General features: G+C 61.5%; 1 protein-coding gene across 8 annotated transcripts in view; it reads left to right on the forward strand.

The window, feature by feature from the left end:
* LOC147736573 (transmembrane protein 176B-like) overlaps window positions 1–22,161 on the forward strand; it is a 322,222-nt gene that overhangs the window by 166,383 nt on the left and 133,678 nt on the right. Inside the window, exon 1 of one of the 8 annotated variants that reach the window (XM_086953314.1) lies at window positions 1,750–2,591. The exons of 6 other annotated variants lie outside the window; for them this stretch is intronic. The gene's annotated coding sequence lies outside the window, so the exon portion shown is untranslated. Of the gene's footprint in view, window positions 1–1,749; window positions 2,592–3,598; window positions 3,672–22,161 lie in introns of those variants that run through there. One more of the 8 variants, XM_086953315.1, reaches the window with a different exon arrangement.

A 22,161-nucleotide genomic window follows, 5' to 3' on the forward strand; every position in this document is an offset into this window, starting at 1 on the left:
AAAGTCCACTGGCCCACGCCACCCCATTGATCTTTATCATGTCCAACAGGGCTTTCATCTGAGGGTCCTGAGACGGTCCTAGCCCTGAATCCTCAACCTGGGATGTCTGCGAAAAAAGAGAGGGGGACCCCTGACTCTCCATGGTGCCTTCGGATGTATCCTGCAAAAAGAGATAACCGTGAGCAACTAAATTCAAACGACTTTGTCAAACCAGCACGCACGCACCACCCCATGTAAGCTATGACCCACTCACGTCCCCATGTCACGGGACCTGTGGAGGGAAAAAGACTTGATACACAACTCGGGGGGGGGGGGGGACCATCCGCCGGGCCCCCTCCCCCTAGAGTAGGCCCACCCATCGCACTTACATACCTCTGATACTATTCACGTGAGCTCGCGCAATCCGAGACTAATGTTCGGCCCCGATGCTGTTCCTCGACCGGGTAAAAATTGCCTGAAACAAACAAAGGGAGGTAAAACACTTTGTCTTGAAACACAAAATTGCCCTTACCGGGACGCAATGAGCACCAAAAGTTCATGTATAACTGGTAAACGGCCCCGGGGCTACGGCCCAAGCAATGCAGGAAGCGAGAAAACCCGTGATAGACAACCTAATCGCTCACTCACTCGATAAAACATACCTTGCGCTGGCACTGTGTGAGCAAGGGCGCCGGGGGGGGAGGGGGTGGATGCACGGGTGCGGACCTGGATACCCCGGAAGGCCTAGGTGCGACAGCGATTGCACGACAGGGCCGAATTCTCAAAGCACGAAAAGAGTGTCCCGCAAGTTCACGACGGCGTCCGGGCGGCAAAGAGGCTCTGCAGAAGGGCACCGTGGCATAAGTACCCTGGAAGCCCCTCCCCGCCGCCGGACGAGATTCACGGCCAGCCGCCTCCTCCAACCGGTGAGGCGGATGTGCCGGACATACAGCTGGGGGCGGGACCGCCCTCCGTGACTAGGTGCCCGCCCTCTTAATGGCCACTGCGTGGCCTCGGGCAGGCGCAGTGTCTCCCGCTTGTGTCCTAGCTGGTGCTGAATCTGCGCCGGATTTTAGGGACTCCCCGGGGGTCCCCACGACTAGAAGTGGGGATGTGCTTAATGTGGCTCTAAGGTGGCCGCCCTTTGGAGCGGGCATCCTGGGCAGCCGCATTCTCTCTCCCATTCTGGGGCAGTTTGTGATTTTCCTAAAGCATTCCCTATGGCCTCCATTAGTTTCCTTAAGTTGAAACAGTAGACAGGAGGAGGAAGTGGCGTCGGGCCAGAGCAGCCGACTCTGGAAGGTGGGGCGGGAGGGGGTTGGGCTCCTGACCCAGCCTTGACTCAACAACATCCTGTTATTCTGGGAATTCTCCCCATCTCCCGCGCCAAATAAATTCAAGAAAGAATCTGATATCGTGTGTTGTAACTGGTGCTAATGTAAAGCGCTCCAATGCCCTTGGCCGAGTTGGCGCTATGCACATCAGCAAACAGCCGTCTTCTGCGTGCTGACATGGTTTTCGCTTTCCTGCACGTGGGAGTGGTTTGTGTACAGAGTTTCTGGTTTCTTCTTCCAGTAACGAGGTTGAAGCTGCGCCAGGGGAGGTTTGGGAAAGTCCATCTTTGCACAATCTGAAAGGAGGGTAGAGGCCGACCAAAAGTTGGAAACGTGTCATCAGAACTTCAAGCCTTGATAGGAGCAAATAGAAGTAATTTGTTTCGAAACAATTCTTTTCAAAGCTTCTTATAATGTCTCTCATCAACAGCGGAGCCAGTCAGTAATGTGCCCCGGTGCAAGGAAGGAAACTGACTCCTGGCTGCTCTCTGAATGATGAGAGACGGCAGTAATTCAAGAGAGGCGCCGGTGCCACTGCACCCGGTGCACCAATATATACGCTCCTTCCCTTTTTTGCCCCCCGAGAATATGTAAAGTTTGTAGTGGAACTGTTACGTTTTCGTGCATAATCGTGGCGCACATTTCATCAACCTCAAAATGATGAAATGGCGGAGCAACGTCCTGGGGATATGAACGCGTCACTTGGAAGTTGCTGATGAATTTCAGCAGCTGGTCCGTGGCCCGTTGTGACCCCTCTATGACCCTTCCATAGAGGAGTTTTTAACCTGAAAACTCGAGGCCAGAGTGGAGCGAAGATTCTGTTCCACCGGTGGGGACGAGTAACTAACGTTTTAGGAAAGTTTCAACCTTTTGCTGAATTTCGCATAACTCTAGTAAATATTTTGTCTTCACAAACGCCTCTAGAATCATCCTCCCCTGAAACTCAAGAAATCAATACAGATCCCCTCTGGAGCCTGGTTCAAGAAAGACCTGAACAATGAAAGGGGCCAACTCCGTTGAGCTGAAAGAAACGGGAGACAACAGCCATCGGGATCCCAATCACTCATTCCTCCAGACTGAACGCCCAAAATACAAAACCCTTTTTCAAAGAAAAATCTACCACCTCCCAGATCAACTTGACCTGTCTAGGAACAGACCTAAAGACCTTTTCACCATCAGCAAACCTTCTCCGGCATTCAAGTAACAACTCTTCAGAGTGCTGTGAAGAAACACCACAGCCTTGACGCTGGCGGTGGTACAGGGAGAGTGACGTAGGCGGTGAGTGACGCAGGCGGTGAAGGCAGTGGTGCAGTGAGAGCTGCAGGAAGAGAGCTGATTAGTGAGTTATTGGGCTAGGTGCAAACGAGTGTCTCGGGTATATACACCCATACACCCCTCTTCTCTCCCCCCCACCCCCTCCCCCTCAGCGATCAGAGCTCCTTGTCAAATGCCAAAATATTTAAATTACTGAACTTTGTTTTTAAATATCCTTGTAATAGGTTGTGTAGTCCTATTGGCTTTAACCAAGACTACAACTCCCAGAATGCATCCTTATGTTAAATCAAAACTCAGGACAGGTAATGTTATGTCTTAATGAGTCATCCTACGGTGGCAGATTGGAGCACAGGGACAGGCGGAGGCTGGTATTGGCCTCGGGAGCCAGACAAAAAACATGGAGTGGCACTGGGAGAAGGGCTGCAGGCAGCAGTGTGGCACTGAGAGAAGGATTGCTGGCAGTGTGGCACCGGGAGAAGGGCTGCAGGCAGCAATGTGCCACCGGGAGAAGGGTTGCAGGCGACAGTGTGGCACCGGGAATGGTTGCAGGCAGTGTGGCACTGAGAAAAGGGTTGCAGGCAGCAGTGTGGCACTGGGAGAAGGGCTGCAGGCAGCAGTGTGGAACTGAGAGAAGGGTTGCAGGCGGCAGTGTGGCACTGGGAGAAGGGTTGCAGGCGGCAGTGTGGCACCGGGAGAAGGGTTGCAGGCGGCAGTGTGGCACCGGGAGAAGGGTTGCAGGCGGCAGTGTGGCACCGGGAGTAGGGTTGCAGGCCGTGTGGGACTGAGAGAAGGGTTGCAGGCAGTGGGAGAGGGGAGCAGGCAGTGACCCAGTGAGGGAGATGGTGGCAGTGACGAATGCATGCTGATACAGAGTCACTCCCAGAGCCGGCCGCAGGAGGGCGCCAGAGCCTAACGGAAGGCCCCGCTCCTCCTCTTTCCACCCCCGCAGATGGAGGCCGCTTGTCCTCGGCACAGGCCCAGTCCTCCTGACCCGAGGCTGACCGGGGAGTCTGAAGGAGGAGGGGCCTACCCGAGGCAGGACGCACAGAGGCGGTAGAGGGCTGGGGGAGGAGAGCTGTGCAGGTGAGGACTGGCGGGGGTGAAAAGAGCTGTGCCGGTGACTTGGCAGATCCCTCCCTCCCTTACTTTGTTAGTGTGAAGAAGGGGGGCGGGCAAGTGAAGGGGAGAACTCTGCAGGAGAGCGGTGCAGGTGAGGAGGGGTCCAGGTCAAGAGCAGGAGAGCTGTGCAGATGAGGAGGGGTCCGGGTCAAGAGCAGGAGAGCTGTGCAGGTGAGGAGGGGTCCGGGTTAAGAGCAGGAGAGCTGTGCAGGTGAGGAGGGGTCCAGGTCAAGAGCAGGAGAGCTGTGCAGGTGAGGAGGGGTCCAGGTCAAGAGCAGGAGAGCTGTGCAGGTGAGGAGGGGTCCGGGTTAAGAGCAGGAGAGCTGTGCAGGTGAGGAGGGGTCCGGGTCAGGAGCAGGAGAGCTGTGCAGGTGAGGAGGGGTCCAGATGAAGAGCAGGAGAGCTGTGCAGGCGAGGAGGGGTCCAGATACAGAGCAGGAGAGCTGTGCAGGTGAGGAGGGGTCCAGATGAAGAGCAGGAGAGCTGTGCAGGTGAGGAGGGGTCCAGATGAAGAGCAGGAGAGCTGTGCAGGCGAGCAGGGGTCCAGATACAGAGCAGGAGAGCTGTGCAGGTGAGGAGGGGTCCAGATGAAGAGCAGGAGAGCTGTGCAGGTGAGGAGGGGTCCAGATGAAGAGCAGGAGAGCTGTGCAGGTGAGGAGGGGTCCGGGCCAAGAGCAGGAGAGCTGTGCAGGTGAGGAGGGGTCCAGGTCAAGAGCAGGAGAGCTGTGCAGGTGAGGAGGGATCCAGGTCAAGAGCAGGAGAGCTGTGCAGGTGAGGAGGGGTCCAGGTCAGGAGCAGGAGAGCTGTGCAGGTGAGGAGGGGTCCAGATACAGAGCAGGAGAGCTGTGCAGGTGAGGAGGGGTCCAGATGAAGAGCAGGAGAGCTGTGCAGGTGAGGAGGGGTCCAGATGAAGAGCAGGAGAGCTGTGCAGGTGAGGAGGGGTCCAGATACAGAGCAGGAGAGCTGTGCAGGTGAGGAGGGGTCCAGATACAGAGCAGGAGAGCTGTGCAGGTGAGGAGGGGTCCAGATGAAGAGCAGGAGAGCTGTGCAGGTGAGGAGGGGTCCAGATGAAGAGCAGGAGAGCTGTGCAGGTGAGGAGGGGTCCGGGCCAAGAGCAGGAGAGCGGTGCAGGTGAGGAGGGGTCCAGGTCAAGAGCAGGAGAGCTGTGCAGGTGAGGAGGGATCCAGGTCAAGAGCAGGAGAGCTGTGCAGGTGAGGAGGGGTCCAGGTCAGGAGCAGGAGAGCTGTGCAGTGGGGAGGGGTCCAGGTCCAGAGCAGGAGAGCTGTGCAGGTGAGGAGGGGTCTGGATCAAGAGCAGGAGAGCTGTGCAGGCGAGGAGGGGTCCAGATGAAGAGCAGGAGAGCTGTGCAGGTGAGGAGGGGTCCAGGACAAGAGCAGGAGAGCTGTGCAGGTGAGGAGGGGTCCGGGCCAAGAGCAGGAGAGCTGTGCAGGTGAGGAGGGGTCTGGATCAAGAGCAGGAGAGCTGTGCAGGTGAAGAGGGGTCCAGGACAAGAGCAGGAGAGCTGTGCAGGTGAGGAGGGGTCCAGGTCCAGAGCAGGAGAGCTGTGCAGGTGAGGAGGGGTCCAGGTCAGGAGCAGGAGAGCTGTGCAGTGGGGAGGGGTCCAGGTCCAGAGCAGGAGAGCTGTGCAGGTGAGGAGGGGTCCGGGTCAAGAGCAGGAGAGCTGTGCAGGTGAGGAGGGGTCCAGGTCAGGAGCAGGAGAGCTGTGCAGGTGAGGAGGGGCCAGGTCAAGAGCTGGAGAGCTGTGCAGGTGAGGAGGGGTCCAGGCCAAGAGCAGGAGAGCTGTGCAGGTGAGGAGGGGTCTGGATCAAGAGCAGGAGAGCTGTGCAGGTGAAGAGGGGTCCAGGACAAGAGCAGGAGAGCTGTGCAGGTGAGGAGGGGTCCGGGCCAAGAGCAGGAGAGCTGTGCAGGTGAGGAGGGGTCTGGATCAAGAGCAGGAGAGCTGTGCAGGTGAAGAGGGGTCCAGGACAAGAGCAGGAGAGCTGTGCAGGTGAGGAGGGGTCCAGGTCCAGAGCAGGAGAGCTGTGCAGGTGAGGAGGGGTCCAGGTCAGGAGCAGGAGAGCTGTGCAGTGGGGAGGGGTCCAGGTCCAGAGCAGGAGAGCTGTGCAGGTGAGGAGGGGTCCGGGTCAAGAGCAGGAGAGCTGTGCAGGTGAGGAGGGGTCCAGGTCAGGAGCAGGAGAGCTGTGCAGGTGAGGAGGGGCCAGGTCAAGAGCTGGAGAGCTGTGCAGGGAGGAGGGGTCTAGGCCAAGAGCAGGAGAGCTGTGCAGGTGAGGAGGGTTCCAGGCCAAGAGCAGGAGAGCTGTGCGGGTGAAGAGGGGTCCAGGTCAGGAGCAGGAGAGCTGTGCAGGTGAGGAGGGGTCCAGGTCAAGAGCAGGAGAGCTGTGCGGGTGAGGAGGGGTCCGGATCAAGAGCCGTAGAGCTGTGCAGGTGAGGAGGGGTCCAGATCAAGAGCTGGAGAGCTGTGCAGGTGAGGAGGGGTCCAGGTCAAGAGCAGGAGAGCTGTGCAGGTGAGGAGGGGTCCGGGCCAAGAGCAGGAGAGCTGTGCAGGTGAGGAGGGGTCCAGGTCAGGAGCAGGAGAGCTGTGCAGGTGAGGAGGGGTCCAGGTCCAGAGCAGGAGAGCTGTGCAGGTGAGGAGGGGTCCAGGTCAAGAGCAGGAGAGCTGTGCAGGTGAGGAGGGGTCCAGGTCAGGAGCAGGAGAGCTGTGCAGGTGAGGAGGGGTCCAGATCAAGAGCAGGAGAGCTGTGCAGGTGAGGAGGGGTCCGGGTCAAGAGCAGGAGAGCTGTGCAGGCGAGGAGGGGTCCAGGTCCAGAGCAGGAGAGCTGTGCAGGCGAGGAGGGGTCCAGGTCCAGAGCAGGAGAGCTGTGCAGGTGAGGAGGGGTCCAGGTCTAGAGCAGGAGAGCTGTGCTGGTGAGGAGGGGGCTGGATCAAGAGCAGGAGAGCTGTGCAGGTGAGGAGGGGTCCGGGTCAAGAGCAGGAGAGCTGTGCAGGCGAGGAGGGGTCCAGGTCCAGAGCAGGAGAGCTGTGCAGGTGAGGAGGGGTCCAGGTCAAGAGCAGGAGAGCTGTGCAGGTGAGGAGGGGTCCAGGTCAGGAGCAGGAGAGCTGTGCAGGTGAGGAGGGGTCCAGATCAAGAGCAGGAGAGCTGTGCAGGTGAGGAGGGGTCCGGGTCAAGAGCAGAAGAGCTGTGCAGGTGAGGAGGGGTCTGGATCAAGAGCAGGAGAGCTGTGCAGGTGAGGAGGGGTCTGGATCAAGAGCAGGAGAGCTGTGCAGGTGAGGAGGGGTCTGGATCAAGAGCAGGAGAGCTGTGCAGGTGAGGAGGGATCCAGGTCCAGAGCAGGAGAGCTGTGCAGGTGAGGAGAGGTCCAGGTCAAGAGCAGGAGAGCTGTGCAGGTGAGGAGGGGTCCAGGTCAAGAGCAGGAGAGCTGTGCAGGTGAGGAGGGGTCCAGGTCAAGAGCAGGAGAGCTGTGCAGGGGAGGAGGGGTCCAGGCCAGGAGCAGGAGAGCTGTGCAGATGAGGAGGGGGTCCAGGTCCAGAGCAGGAGAGCTGTGCAGGTGAGGAGGGGTCCGGGTCAAGAGCAGGAGAGGTGTGCGGGTGAGGAGGGGTCCAGGTTAAGAGCAGGAGAGCTGTGCAGGTGAGGAGGGGTCCAGGTCAAGAGCAGGAGAGCTGTGCAGGTGAGGAGGGGTCCAGGTCAGGAGCAGGAGAGCTGTGCGGGTGAGGAGGGGTCCGGGTCAAGAGCAGGAGAGCTGTGCGGGTGAGGAGGGGTCCGGGTTAAGAGCAGGAGAGCTGTGCAGGTGAGGAGGGGTCCAGGTCAAGAGCAGGAGAGCTGTGCAGGTGAGGAGGAGTCCAGGTCAAGAGCAGGAGAGCTGTGCAGGCGAGGAGGGGTCCGGGTCAAGAGCAGGAGAGCTGTGCCGGTGAGGAGGGGTCCGGATCAAGAGCCGTAGAGCTGTGCAGGTGAGGAGGGGTCCAGGTCAAGAGCAGGAGAGCTGTGCAGGTGAGGAGGGGTGCTGTGCAGGTGAGGAGGGGTCCAGGTCCAGAGCAGGAGAGCTGTGCAGGTGAGGAGGGGTCTGGATCAAGAGCAGGAGAGCTGTGCAGGTGAGGAGGGGTCCAGGTCAAGAGCAGGAGAGCTGTGCAGGTGAGGAGGGGTCCAGGTCAAGAGCAGGAGAGCTGTGCAGGTGAGGAGGGGTCCGGGCCAAGAGCAGGAGAGCTGTGCAGGGAGGAGGGGTCCAGATGAAGAGCAGGAGAGCTGTGCAGGTGAGGAGGGGTCCAGGTTAAGAGCAGGAGAGCTGTGCAGGTGAGGAGGGGTCCAGGTCCAGAGCAGGAGAGCTGTGCAGGTGAGGAGGGGTCCAGGTCAAGAGCAGGAGAGCTGTGCAGGCGAGGAGGGGTCCAGATGAAGAGCAGGAGAGCTGTGCAGGTGAGGAGGGGTCCAGGTCAAGAGCAGGAGAGCTGTGCAGGCGAGGAGGGGTCCAGATGAAGAGCACGAGAGCTGTGCAGGTGAGGAGGGGTCCGGGTCAAGAGCAGGAGAGCTGTGCAGGTGAGGAGGGTTCCAGGTCAAGAGCAGGAGAGCTGTGCAGGTGAGGAGGGGTCCAGGTCCAGAGCAGGAGAGCTGTGCAGGTGAGGAGGGGTCCAGGTCAAGAGCAGGAGAGCTGTGCAGGCGAGGAGGGGTCCAGATGAAGAGCAGGAGAGCTGTGCAGGTGAGGAGGGGTCCGGGCCAAGAGCAGGAGAGCTGTGCAGGTGAGGAGGGGTCCGGGTCAAGAGCAGGAGAGCTGTGCAGGTGAGGAGGGGACAGATGAAGAGCAGGAGAGCTGTGCAGGTGAGGAGGGGTCCCGGTCCAGAGCAGGAGAGCTGTGCAGGTGAGGAGGGGTCCGGGTCAAGAGCAGGAGAGCTGTGCAGGTGAGGAGGGGTCCAGATGAAGAGCAGGAGAGCTGTGCAGGTGAGGAGGGGTGCTGTGCAGGTGAGGAGGGGTCCAGGTCCAGAGCAGGAGAGCTGTGCAGGTGAGGAGGGGTCCTGTGCAGGTGAGGAGGGGTCCGGGTCAAGAGCAGGAGAGCTGTGCAGGTGAGGAGGGGTCCAGATGAAGAGCAGGAGAGCTGTGCAGGTGAGGAGGGGTCCAGGTTAAGAGCACGAGAGCTGTGCAGGTGAGGAGGGGTCCGGGTCAAGAGCAGGAGAGCTGTGCAGGTGAGGAGGGGTCCAGGTCAAGAGCAGGAGAGCTGTGCAGGCGAGGAGGGGTCTGGATCAAGAGCAGGAGAGCTGTGCAGGTGAGGAGGGGTCTGGATCAAGAGCAGGAGAGCTGTGCAGGTGAGGAGGGGTCCGGGTCCAGAGCAGGAGAGCTGTGCAGGCGAGGAGGGGTCCAGGTCAGGAGCAGGAGAGCTGTGCAGGTGAGGAGGGGTCCGGGTCAAGAGCAGGAGAGCTGTGCAGGTGAGGAGGGGTCCGGGCCAAGAGCAGGAGAGCTGTGCAGGCGAGGAGGGGTCCAGATGAAGAGCAGGAGAGCTGTGCAGGTGAGGAGGGGTCCAGGTTAAGAGCAGGAGAGCTGTGCAGGTGAGGAGGGGTCCAGGTCAGGAGCAGGAGAGCTGTGCAGGCGAGGAGGGTTCCAGGTCAAGAGCAGGAGAGCTGTGCAGGTGAGGAGGGTTCCAGGTCAGGAGCAGGAGAGCTGTGCAGGCGAGGAGGGTTCCAGGTCAAGAGCAGGAGAGCTGTGCGGGTGAGGAGGGGTCCGGATCAAGAGCCGTAGAGCTGTGCAGGTGAGGAGGGGTCCGGGTGAAGAGCAGGAGAGCTGTGCAGGTGAGGAGGGGTCCAGGTCTAGAGCAGGAGAGCTGTGCAGGTGAGGAGGGGTCCAGGTTAAGAGCAGGAGAGCTGTGCAGATGAGGAGGGGGTACAGGTCCAGAGCAGGAGAGCTGTGCAGGTGAGGAGGGGTCCGGGTCAAGAGCAGGAGAGCTGTGCAGGTGAGGAGGGGTCCAGATGAAGAGCAGGAGAGCTGTGCAGGTGAGGAGGGGTCCAGGTCAAGAGCAGGAGAGCTGTGCAGGCGAGGAGGGGACAGATGAAGAGCAGGAGAGCTGTGCAGGTGAGGAGGGGTCCAGGTCAAGAGCAGGAGAGCTGTGCAGGTGAGGAGGGGTCCAGGTCAAGAGCAGAAGAGCTGTGCAGGTGAGGAGAGTTCCAGGCCAAGAGCAGAAGAGCTGTGCTGGTGAGGAGGGGTCTGGATCAAGAGCAGGAGAGCTGTGCAGGTGAGGAGGGGTCCAGGTCAAGAGCAGGAGAGCTGTGCAGGTGAGGAGGGGTCCAGTTCAAGAGCAGGAGAGCTGTGCAGGTGAGGAGGAATCTGGATCAAGAGCAGGAGAGCTGTGCAGGCGAGGAGGGGTCCATATCTATAGTAGGAGAGCTGTGCAGGTGAGGAGGGGTCCAGGTCAAGAGCAGGAGAGCTGTGCAGGTGAGGAGGGGTCCAGGTCAGGAGCAGGAGAGCTGTGCAGGTAAGGAGGGGTCCAGATGAAGAGCAGGAGAGCTGTGCAGGTGAGGAGGGGTCCAGGTCAAGAGCAGGAGAGCTGTGCAGGTGAGGAGGGGTCCAGGTCCAGAGCAGGAGAGCTGTGCAGGTGAGGAGGGTTCCAGGTCCAGAGCAGGAGAGCTGTGCAGGTGAGGAGGGTTCCAGGTCAAGAGCAGGAGAGCTGTGCAGATGAGGAGGGGTCCGGGTCAAGAGCAGGAGGGCTGTGCAGGCGAGGAGGGGTCCGGGTCTAGAGCAGGAGAGCTGTGCAGATGAGGAGGGGTCCGGGTCAAGAGCAGGAGAGCTGTACGGGTGCGGATGAGTCCAGGTCTAGAGCAGGAGAGCTGTGCAGGTGAGGAGGGGTCCAGGTCAAGAGCAGGCGAGCTGTGCAGGTGAGGAGGGGTCTAGGTCAAGAGCAGGAGAGCTGTACGGGTGAGGATGAGTCCAGGTCTAGAGCAGGAGAGCTGTGCAGGTGAGGAGGGGTCTAGGTCAAGAGCAGGAGAGCTGTACGGGTGAGGATGAGTCCAGGTCTAGAGCAGGAGAGCTGTGCAGGTGAGGAGGGGTCCGGGTCAGGAGCAGGAGAGCTGTGCAGGTGAGGAGGGGTCCGGGTCAAGAGCAGGAGAGCTGTGCAGGTGAGGAGGGGTCCAGGTCAAGAGCAGGAGAGCTGTGCAGGTGAGGAGGGGCCCAGATACAGAGCAGGAGAGCTGTGCAGGCGAGGAGGGGTCCAGGTCAAGAGCAGGAGAGCTGTGCAGGTAAGGAGGGGTCCAGATGAAGAGCAGGAGAGCTGTGCAGGTGAGGAGGGTTCCAGGTCAAGAGCAGGAGAGCTGTGCAGGTGAGGAGGGGTCCGGGTCAAGAGCAGGAGAGCTGTGCAGGTGAGGAGGGGTCCAGATCAAGAGCAGGAGAGCTGTGCAGGTGAGGATGAGTCCAGGTCGAGAGCTGTGCAGGCGAGGAGGGTTCCAGGTCAAGAGCAGGAGATCTGTGCAGGTGAGTAGGGGCCAGGTCCAGAGCAGGAGAGCTGTGCAGGTGAGGAGGGTTCCAGGCCAAGAGCAGGAGAGCTGTGCAGGTGAGGAGGGGTCTGGATCAAGAGCAGGAGAGCTGTGCAGGTGAGGAGGGGTCCAGATGAAGAGCAGGAGAGCTGTGCAGGTGAGGAGGGGTCCAGGTCAAGAGCAGGAGAGCTGTGCAGGTGAGGAGGGGTCCAGGTCAGGAGCAGGAGAGCTGTGCAGGTGAGGGGCCCAGATCAAGAGCAGGAGAGCTGTGCAGGTAAGGAGGGATCCAGGCCAAGAGCAGGAGAGCTGTGCAGGTGAGGAGGGGTCCAGGTCAGGAGCAGGAGAGCTGTGCAGGTGAGGAGGGGTCCAGGTCAGGAGCAGGAGAGCTGTGCAGGTGAGGAGGGGTCCGGGTCAAGAGCAGGAGAGCTGTACGGGTGAGGAGGGGTCCAGGTCGAGAGCAGGAGAGCTGTGCAGGTGAGGAGGGGTCCGGGTCAAGAGCAGGAGAGCTGTGCAGGTGAGGAGGGGCCAGGTCAAGAGCAGGAGAGGTGAGCAGGGGTCCAGATCTAGAGCAGGGGAGCTGTGCAGGTGAAGAGGGGTCCGGGTGAAGAGCAGGAGAGCTGTGCAGGTGAAGAGGGAGGTCAGGTGAAGAGCAGGAGAGCTGTGCAGGTGAGGAGGGTTCCAGGTCAAGAGCAGGAGAGCTGTGCAGGTGAGGAGGGGTCCGGGTCAAGAGCAGGAGAGCTGTGCAGGTGAGGAGGGGTCCAGGTCAAGAGCAGGAGAGCTGTGCAGGTGAGGAGGGGTCCGGGTCAAGAGCAGGAGAGCTGTGCAGGTGAGGAGGGGTCCGGGTCAAGAGCAGGAGAGCTGTGCAGGCGAGGAGGGGTCCGGGTCAAGAGCAGGAGAGCTGTGCAGGCGAGGAGGGGTCCAGTTCCAGAGCAGGAGAGCTGTGCAGGTGAGGAGGGGTCCGGATGAAGAGCAGGAGAGCTGTGCAGGCGAGGAGGGGTCCGGGTCCAGAGCAGGAGAGCTGTGCAGGCGAGGAGGGGTCCAGGTTAAGAGCAGGAGAGCTGTACAGGTGAGGAGGGGCCAGGTCAAGAGCAGGAGAGCTGTGCAGGTGAGGAGGGTTCCAGGTCAAGAGCAGGAGAGCTGTGCAGGCGAGGAGGGGTCCAGGACAAGAGCAGGAGAGCTGTGCAGCTGAGGAGGGGACAGATGAAGAGCAGGAGAGCTGTGCAGGTGAGGAGGGATCCAGGCCAAGAGCAGGAGAGCTGTGCAGGTGAGGAGGGGTCTGGATCAAGAGCAGGAGAGCTGTGCAGGTGAGGAGGGGTCCAGGTCAAGAGCAGGAGAGCTGTGCAGGTGAGGAGGGGTCCAGATGATGAGCAGGAGAGCTGTGCAGGTGAAGAGGGAGGTCAGGTGAAGAGTAGGAGAGCTGTGCAGGCGAGGAGGGGTCCGGGTCAAGAGCAGGAGAGCTGTACGGGTGAGGATGAGTCCAGGTCGAGAGCTGTGCAGGTGAGGAGGGGCTCAGGCCTAGAGCAGGAGAGCTGTGCAGTGGGGAGGAGTCCCGGTCTAGAGCAGGGGAGCTGTGCAGCTGAGGAGGGGTCTGGATCAAGAGCAGGAGAGCTGTGCAGGTGAAGAGGGAGGTCAGGTGAAGAGCAGGAGAGCTGTGCAGGTGAGGAGGGGTTCAGGTCAAGAGCTGGAGAGCTGTGCAGGTGAGGAGGGGCCAGGTCAAGAGCAGGAGAGCTGTGCAGGTGAGGAGGGGTCCAGATGAAGAGCAGGAGAGCTGTGCAGGTGAGGAGGGGTTCAGGTCAAGAGCTGGAGAGCTGTGCAGGTGAGGAGGGGCCAGGTCAAGAGCAGGAGAGCTGTGCAGGCGAGGAGGGGTCTGGATCAAGAGCAGGAGAGCTGTGCAGGTGAGGAGGGTTCCAGGTCAAGAGCAGGAGAGCTGTGCAGGTGAGGAGGGTTCCAGGTCAAGAGCAGGAGAGCTGTGCAGGTGAGGAGGGGTCCAGGTCAAGAGCAGGTGAGGAGGGTTCCAGGTCAAGAGCAGGAGAGCTGTGCAGGTGAGGAGGGGTCCAGGTCAAGAGCAGGAGAGCTGTGCAGGTGAGGAGGGGTCCGGGTCAAGAGCAGGAGAGCTGTGCAGGTGAGGAGGGTTCCAGGTCAAGAGCAGGAGAGCTGTGCAGGTGAGGAGGGGTCCGGGTCAAGAGCAGGAGAGCTGTGCAGGTGAGGAGGGGTCCGGGTCAAGAGCAGGAGAGCTGTGCAGGTGAGGAGGGGTCCGGGTCAAGAGCAGGAGAGCTGTGCAGGCTAGGAGGGGTCCAGATGAAGAGCAGGAGAGCTGTGCAGGTGAGGAGGGTTCCAGGTCAAGAGCAGGAGAGCTGTGCAGGCGAGGAGGGGTCCGGGTCAAGAGCAGGAGAGCTGTGCAGGCGAGGAGGGGTCCAGATGAAGAGTAGGAGAGCTGTGCAGGCGAGGAGGGGTCCGGGCCAAGAGCAGGAGAGCTGTGCAGGCGAGGAGGGGTCCGGGTCAAGAGCAGGAGAGCTGTGCAGGTGAGTAGGGGTCCAGGTCAAGAGCAGGAGAGCTGTGCAGGTGAGGAGGGGTCCAGGTCAAGAGCAGGAGAGCTGTGCAGGTGAGGAGGGGTCCAGATGATGAGCAGGAGAGCTGTGCAGGTGAAGAGGGAGGTCAGGTGAAGAGTAGGAGAGCTGTGCAGGCGAGGAGGGGTCCAGGTTAAGAGCAGGAGAGCTGTGCAGGTGAGGAGGGGTCCAGGTCAGGAGCAGGAGAGCTGTGCAGGTGAGGAGGGGTCCAGGTAAAGAGCAGGAGAGCTGTGTAGGTGAGGAGGGGCCCAGATCAAGAGCAGGAGAGCTGTGCAGGTGAGGAGGGGTTCAGGTCAGGAGCAGGAGAGCTGTGCAGGTGAGGAGGGGTTCAGGCCAAGAGCACGAGAGCTGTGCAGGTGAGGAGGGGTCCAGGACAAGAGCAGGAGAGCTGTGCAGGTGAGGAGGGGTCCAGGCCAAGAGCAGGAGAGCTGTGCAGGTGAGGAGGGGTCCAGATGAAGAGCAGGAGAGCTGTGCAGGTGAAGAGGGAGGTCAGGTGAAGAGTAGGAGAGCTGTGCAGGTGAGGAGGGGTCCAGGTCAAGAGCAGGAGAGCTGTGCAGGTGAGGAGGGGTCCAGGTCAAGAGCAGGAGAGCTGTGCAGGTGAGGAGGGGTCCAGGTCAGGAGCAGGAGAGCTGTGCAGGTAAGGAGGGGTCCCGGTCCAGAGCAGGAGAGCTGTGCAGGTGAGGAGGGGTCCAGGTCAGGAGCAGGAGAGCTGTGCAGGTAAGGAGGGGTCCCGGTCCAGAGCAGGAGAGCTGTGCAGGTGAGGAGGGGTCCAGGTCAGGAGCAGGAGAGCTGTGCAGGTAAGGAGGGGTCCCGGTCAAGAGCAGGAGAGCTGTGCAGTGGGGAGGGGTCCAGGTCCAGAGCAGGAGAGCTGTGCAGTGAGGAGGGGTCCAGGTCCAGAGCAGGAGAGCTGTGCAGGTGAGGAGGGGTCCGGGTCAGGAGCAGGAGAGCTGTGCAGGTGAGGAGGGGTCCGGGTCAAGAGCAGGAGAGCTGTGCAGGTGAGGAGGGGTCCGGGTCAAGAGCAGGAGAGCTGTGCAGGTGAGGAGGGGTCCAGGTCAGGAGCAGGAGAGCTGTGCAGGTGAGGAGGGGTCTGGATCAAGAGCAGGAGAGCTGTGCGGGTGAGGAGGGGTCTGGATCAAGAGCCGTAGAGCTGTGCAGGTGAGGAGGGGGTCCAGGTCAGGAGCAGGAGAGCTGTGCAGATGAGGAGGGGGTCCAGGTCAGGAGCAGGAGAGCTGTGCAGGTGAGGAGGGGTCCGGGTCAAGAGCCGTAGAGCTGTGCAGGTGAGGAGGGGTCCAGGTCAGGAGCAGGAGAGCTGTGCAGGTGAGGAGGGGTCCAGGTCAAGAGCAGGAGAGCTGTGCAGGTGAGGAGGGGTCCAGGTTAAGAGCTGGAGAGCTGTGCAGGTGAGGAGGGGTCCAGGCCAAGAGCAGGAGAGCTGTGCAGTGGGGAGGGGTCCGGGTCAAGAGCAGGAGAGCTGTGCAGGCGAGGAGGGGTCCAGGTCAAGAGCCGGAGAGCTGTGCAGGTGAGGAGGGGTCCAGGTCAAGAGCAGGAGAGCTGTGCAGGTGAGGAGGGGTCCAGGTCAAGAGCAGGAGAGCTGTGCAGTGGGGAGGGGTCCGGGTCAAGAGCAGGAGAGCTGTGCAGGCGAGGAGGGGTCCAGGTCAAGAGCCGGAGAGCTGTGCAGGTGAGGAGGGGTCCAGGCCAAGAGCAGGAGAGCTGTGCAGTGGGGAGGGGTCCGGGTCAAGAGCAGGAGAGCTGTGCAGGCGAGGAGGGGTCCAGGTCAAGAGCCGGAGAGCTGTGCAGGTGAGGAGGGGTCCAGGTCAAGAGCAGGAGAGCTGTGCAGGTGAGGAGGGGTCCAAAGCAGGAGAGCTGTGCAGGTGAGGAGGGGTCCAGGTCAGGAGCAGGAGAGCTGTGCAGGAAAGGAGGGATCCAGGTCAAGAGCAGGAGAGCTGTGCAGGTGAGGAGGGGTCCAGGTCAGCAGCAGGAGAGCTGTGCAGATGAAGAGGGGGTCCAGGTCAGGAGCAGGAGAGCTGTGCAGGTGAGGAGGGGTCCAGGCCAAGAGCAGGAGAGCTGTGCAGGTGAGGAGGGGTCCAGGCCAAGAGCAGGAGAGCTGTGCAGGTGAGGAGGGGTCCAGGTCAAGAGCAGGAGAGCTGTGCAGGTGAGGAGGGGCCCAGATACAGAGCAGGAGAGCTGTGCAGGTGAGGAGGGATCCAGGTCAAGAGCAGGAGAGCTGTGCAGGTGAGGAGGGGTCCGGATACAGAGCAGGAGAGCTGTGCAGGTGAGGAGGGATCCAGGCCAAGAGCAGGAGAGCTGTGCAGGTGAGGAGGGATCCAGGCGAAGAGCAGGAGAGCTGTGCAGGTGAGGAGGGGCCCAGATACAGAGCAGGAGAGCTGTGCAGGTAAGGAGGGGTCCAGGTCAAGAGCAGGAGAGCTGTGCAGGTGAGGGGGGATCCAGGCCAAGAGCAGGAGAGCTGTGCAGGTGAGGAGGGGTCTAGGTCAAGAGCAGGAGAGCTGTGCAGGTGAGGAGGGGTCCAGATGAAGAGCAGGAGAGCTGTGCAGGTGAGGAGGGGCCCAGATGAAGAGCAGGAGAGCTGTGCAGGTAAGGAGGGGTCCAGGCCAAGAGCAGGAGAGCTGTGCAGGCGAGGAGGGGTCCGGGTCAAGAGCAGGAGAGCTGTGCAGGCGAGGAGGGGTCCAGATGAAGAGTAGGAGAGCTGTGCAGGCGAGGAGGGGTCCGGGCCAAGAGCAGGAGAGCTGTGCAGGCGAGGAGGGGTCCGGGTCAAGAGCAGGAGAGCTGTGCAGGTGAGTAGGGGTCCAGGTCAAGAGCAGGAGAGCTGTGCAGGTGAGGAGGGGTCCAGGTCAAGAGCAGGAGAGCTGTGCAGGTGAGGAGGGGTCCAGATGATGAGCAGGAGAGCTGTGCAGGTGAAGAGGGAGGTCAGGTGAAGAGTAGGAGAGCTGTGCAGGCGAGGAGGGGTCCAGGTTAAGAGCAGGAGAGCTGTGCAGGTGAGGAGGGGTCCAGGTCAGGAGCAGGAGAGCTGTGCAGGTGAGGAGGGGTCCAGGTAAAGAGCAGGAGAGCTGTGTAGGTGAGGAGGGGCCCAGATCAAGAGCAGGAGAGCTGTGCAGGTGAGGAGGGGTTCAGGTCAGGAGCAGGAGAGCTGTGCAGGTGAGGAGGGGTTCAGGCCAAGAGCACGAGAGCTGTGCAGGTGAGGAGGGGTCCAGGACAAGAGCAGGAGAGCTGTGCAGGTGAGGAGGGGTCCAGGCCAAGAGCAGGAGAGCTGTGCAGGTGAGGAGGGGTCCAGATGAAGAGCAGGAGAGCTGTGCAGGTGAAGAGGGAGGTCAGGTGAAGAGTAGGAGAGCTGTGCAGGTGAGGAGGGGTCCAGGTCAAGAGCAGGAGAGCTGTGCAGGTGAGGAGGGGTCCAGGTCAAGAGCAGGAGAGCTGTGCAGGTGAGGAGGGGTCCAGGTCAGGAGCAGGAGAGCTGTGCAGGTAAGGAGGGGTCCCGGTCCAGAGCAGGAGAGCTGTGCAGGTGAGGAGGGGTCCAGGTCAGGAGCAGGAGAGCTGTGCAGGTAAGGAGGGGTCCCGGTCCAGAGCAGGAGAGCTGTGCAGGTGAGGAGGGGTCCAGGTCAGGAGCAGGAGAGCTGTGCAGGTAAGGAGGGGTCCCGGTCAAGAGCAGGAGAGCTGTGCAGTGGGGAGGGGTCCAGGTCCAGAGCAGGAGAGCTGTGCAGTGAGGAGGGGTCCAGGTCCAGAGCAGGAGAGCTGTGCAGGTGAGGAGGGGTCCGGGTCAGGAGCAGGAGAGCTGTGCAGGTGAGGAGGGGTCCGGGTCAAGAGCAGGAGAGCTGTGCAGGTGAGGAGGGGTCCGGGTCAAGAGCAGGAGAGCTGTGCAGGTGAGGAGGGGTCCAGGTCAGGAGCAGGAGAGCTGTGCAGGTGAGGAGGGGTCTGGATCAAGAGCAGGAGAGCTGTGCGGGTGAGGAGGGGTCTGGATCAAGAGCCGTAGAGCTGTGCAGGTGAGGAGGGGGTCCAGGTCAGGAGCAGGAGAGCTGTGCAGATGAGGAGGGGGTCCAGGTCAGGAGCAGGAGAGCTGTGCAGGTGAGGAGGGGTCCGGGTCAAGAGCCGTAGAGCTGTGCAGGTGAGGAGGGGTCCAGGTCAGGAGCAGGAGAGCTGTGCAGGTGAGGAGGGGTCCAGGTCAAGAGCAGGAGAGCTGTGCAGGTGAGGAGGGGTCCAGGTTAAGAGCTGGAGAGCTGTGCAGGTGAGGAGGGGTCCAGGCCAAGAGCAGGAGAGCTGTGCAGTGGGGAGGGGTCCGGGTCAAGAGCAGGAGAGCTGTGCAGGCGAGGAGGGGTCCAGGTCAAGAGCCGGAGAGCTGTGCAGGTGAGGAGGGGTCCAGGTCAAGAGCAGGAGAGCTGTGCAGGTGAGGAGGGGTCCAGGTCAAGAGCAGGAGAGCTGTGCAGTGGGGAGGGGTCCGGGTCAAGAGCAGGAGAGCTGTGCAGGCGAGGAGGGGTCCAGGTCAAGAGCCGGAGAGCTGTGCAGGTGAGGAGGGGTCCAGGCCAAGAGCAGGAGAGCTGTGCAGTGGGGAGGGGTCCGGGTCAAGAGCAGGAGAGCTGTGCAGGCGAGGAGGGGTCCAGGTCAAGAGCCGGAGAGCTGTGCAGGTGAGGAGGGGTCCAGGTCAAGAGCAGGAGAGCTGTGCAGGTGAGGAGGGGTCCAAAGCAGGAGAGCTGTGCAGGTGAGGAGGGGTCCAGGTCAGGAGCAGGAGAGCTGTGCAGGAAAGGAGGGATCCAGGTCAAGAGCAGGAGAGCTGTGCAGGTGAGGAGGGGTCCAGGTCAGCAGCAGGAGAGCTGTGCAGATGAAGAGGGGGTCCAGGTCAGGAGCAGGAGAGCTGTGCAGGTGAGGAGGGGTCCAGGCCAAGAGCAGGAGAGCTGTGCAGGTGAGGAGGGGTCCAGGCCAAGAGCAGGAGAGCTGTGCAGGTGAGGAGGGGTCCAGGTCAAGAGCAGGAGAGCTGTGCAGGTGAGGAGGGGCCCAGATACAGAGCAGGAGAGCTGTGCAGGTGAGGAGGGATCCAGGTCAAGAGCAGGAGAGCTGTGCAGGTGAGGAGGGGTCCAGATACAGAGCAGGAGAGCTGTGCAGGTGAGGAGGGATCCAGGCCAAGAGCAGGAGAGCTGTGCAGGTGAGGAGGGATCCAGGCGAAGAGCAGGAGAGCTGTGCAGGTGAGGAGGGGCCCAGATACAGAGCAGGAGAGCTGTGCAGGTAAGGAGGGGTCCAGGTCAAGAGCAGGAGAGCTGTGCAGGTGAGGGGGGATCCAGGCCAAGAGCAGGAGAGCTGTGCAGGTGAGGAGGGGTCTAGGTCAAGAGCAGGAGAGCTGTGCAGGTGAGGAGGGGTCCAGATGAAGAGCAGGAGAGCTGTGCAGGTGAGGAGGGGCCCAGATGAAGAGCAGGAGAGCTGTGCAGGTAAGGAGGGGTCCAGGCCAAGAGCAGGAGAGCTGTGCAGGTGAGGAGGGGTCCCGGTCCAGAGCAGGAGAGCTGTGCAGGTGAGGAGGGGTCCAGGTTAAGAGCAGGAGAGCTGTGCAGGTGAGGAGGGGTCCGGGTCAGGAGCAGGAGAGCTGTGCAGGTGAGGAGGGGTCCGGGTTAAGAGCTGGAGAGCTGTGCAGGTGAGGAGGGGTCCAGGCCAAGAGCAGGAGAGCTGTGCAGTGGGGAGGGGTCCGGGTCAAGAGCAGGAGAGCTGTGCAGGCGAGGAGGGGTCCAGGTCAAGAACCGGAGAGCTGTGCAGGTGAGGAGGGGTCCAGGCCAAGAGCAGGAGAGCTGTGCAGTGGGGAGGGGTCCGGGTCAAGAGCAGGAGAGCTGTGCAGGCGAGGAGGGGTCCAGGTCAAGAGCCGGAGAGCTGTGCAGGTGAGGAGGGGTCCAGGTCAAGAGCAGGAGAGCTGTGCAGGTGAGGAGGGGTCCAAAGCAGGAGAGCTGTGCAGGTGAGGAGGGGTCCAGGTCAGGAGCAGGAGAGCTGTGCAGGAAAGGAGGGATCCAGGTCAAGAGCAGGAGAGCTGTGCAGGTGAGGAGGGGTCCAGGTCAGCAGCAGGAGAGCTGTGCAGATGAAGAGGGGGTCCAGGTCAGGAGCAGGAGAGCTGTGCAGGTGAGGAGGGGTCCAGGCCAAGAGCAGGAGAGCTGTGCAGGTGAGGAGGGGTCCAGGCCAAGAGCAGGAGAGCTGTGCAGGTGAGGAGGGGTCCAGGTCAAGAGCAGGAGAGCTGTGCAGGTGAGGAGGGGCCCAGATACAGAGCAGGAGAGCTGTGCAGGTGAGGAGGGATCCAGGTCAAGAGCAGGAGAGCTGTGCAGGTGAGGAGGGGTCCAGATACAGAGCAGGAGAGCTGTGCAGGTGAGGAGGGATCCAGGCCAAGAGCAGGAGAGCTGTGCAGGTGAGTAGGGATCCAGGCGAAGAGCAGGAGAGCTGTGCAGGTGAGGAGGGGCCCAGATACAGAGCAGGAGAGCTGTGCAGGTAAGGAGGGGTCCAGGTCAAGAGCAGGAGAGCTGTGCAGGTGAGGGGGGATCCAGGCCAAGAGCAGGAGAGCTGTGCAGGTGAGGAGGGGTCTAGGTCAAGAGCAGGAGAGCTGTGCAGGTGAGGAGGGGTCCAGATGAAGAGCAGGAGAGCTGTGCAGGTAAGGAGGGGTCCAGGTCAAGAGCAGGAGAGCTGTGCAGGTGAGGAGGGGCCAGGTCAAGAGCAGGAGAGCTGTGCAGGTGAGGAGGGGTCCAGATGAAGAGCAGGAGAGCTGTGCAGGTAAGGAGGGGTCCAGGCCAAGAGCAGGAGAGCTGTGCAGGTGAGGAGGGGTCCCGGTCCAGAGCAGGAGAGCTGTGCAGGTGAGGAGGGGTCCAGGTTAAGAGCAGGAGAGCTGTGCAGGTGAGGAGGGGTCCGGGCCAAGAGCAGGAGAGCTGTGCAGGTGAGGAGGGGTCCAGATGAAGAGCAGGAGAGCTGTGCAGGTGAGGAGGGGTCCAGATACAGAGCAGGAGAGCTGTGCAGGTAAGGAGGGGACAGGTCAAGAGCAGGAGAGCTGTGCAGGTGAGGAGGGGTCCCGGTCCAGAGCAGGAGAGCTGTGCAGTGGGGAGGGGTCCAGGTCCAGAGCAGGAGAGCTGTGCAGGTGAGGAGGGGTCCAGGTCCAGAGCAGGAGAGCTGTGCAGGTGAGGAGTGCTCCAGGTCAGGAGCAGGAGAGCTGCGCAGGTGAGGAGGGGTCCGGGCCAAGAGCAGAAGTGCTGTGCAGGTGAGGAGGGGTCCAGATGAAGAGCAGGAGAGCTGTGCAGGTGAGGAGGGGTCCAGATACAGAGCAGGAGAGCTGTGCAGGTGAGGAGGGATCCCGGTCCAGAGCAGTAGAGCTGTGCAGGTGAGGAGGGGACAGGTCAAGAGCAGGAGAGCTGTGCAGTGGGGAGGGGTCCAGGTCCAGAGCAGGAGAGCTGTGCAGGTGAGGAGGGGTCCAGGTCCAGAGCAGGAGAGCTGTGCAGGTGAGGAGGGGTCCGGGTCAAGAGCAGGAGAGCTGTGCAGGTGAGGAGGGATCCAGGCCAAGAGCAGGAGAGCTGTGCAGGTGAGGAGGGGTCCAGGTCAAGAGCAGGAGAGCTGTGCAGGTGAGGAGGGGCCCAGATACAGAGCAGGAGAGCTGTGCAGGTAAGGAGGGGTCCAGGTCAAGAGCAGGAGAGCTGTGCAGGTGAGGAGGGGTCCAGGTCAAGAGCAGGAGAGCTGTGCAAGTGAGGAGGGGTCCAGGTCAGGAGCAGGAGAGCTGTGCAGGTAAGGAGGGGACAGGTCAAGAGCAGGAGAGCTGTGCAGGTAAGGAAGGGTCCGGATGAAGAGCAGGAGAGCTGTGCAGGTGAGGAGGGGTCCGGGTCAAGAGCAGAAGAGCTGTGCAGGTGAGGAGAGTTCCAGGCCAAGAGCAGAAGAGCTGTGCTGGTGAGGAGGGGGCTGGATCAAGAGCAGGAGAGCTGTGCAGGTGAGGAGGGGTCCAGGTCAAGAGCAGGAGAGCTGTGCAGGTGAGGAGGGGTCCAGTTCAAGAGCAGGAGAGCTGTGCAGGTGAGGAGGAATCTGGATCAAGAGCAGGAGAGCTGTGCAGGCGAGGAGGGGTCCATATCTATAGTAGGAGAGCTGTGCAGGTGAGGAGGGGTCCAGGTCAAGAGCAGGAGAGCTGTGCAGGTGAGGAGGGGTCCAGGTCAGGAGCAGGAGAGCTGTGCAGGTAAGGAGGGGTCCAGATGAAGAGCAGGAGAGCTGTGCAGGTGAGGAGGGGTCCAGGTCATGAGCAGGAGAGCTGTGCAGGTGAGGAGGGGTCCAGGTCCAGAGCAGGAGAGCTGTGCAGGTGAGGAGGGTTCCAGGTCCAGAGCAGGAGAGCTGTGCAGGTGAGGAGGGTTCCAGGTCAAGAGCAGGAGAGCTGTGCAGATGAGGAGGGGTCCGGGTCAAGAGCAGGAGGGCTGTGCAGGCGAGGAGGGGTCCAG

Source organism: Lissotriton vulgaris, chromosome 1_2, assembly GCF_964263255.1.
Source record: "Lissotriton vulgaris chromosome 1_2, aLisVul1.2, whole genome shotgun sequence".
In the NCBI taxonomy this organism is placed as follows: Eukaryota; Metazoa; Chordata; class Amphibia; order Caudata; family Salamandridae; genus Lissotriton; species Lissotriton vulgaris.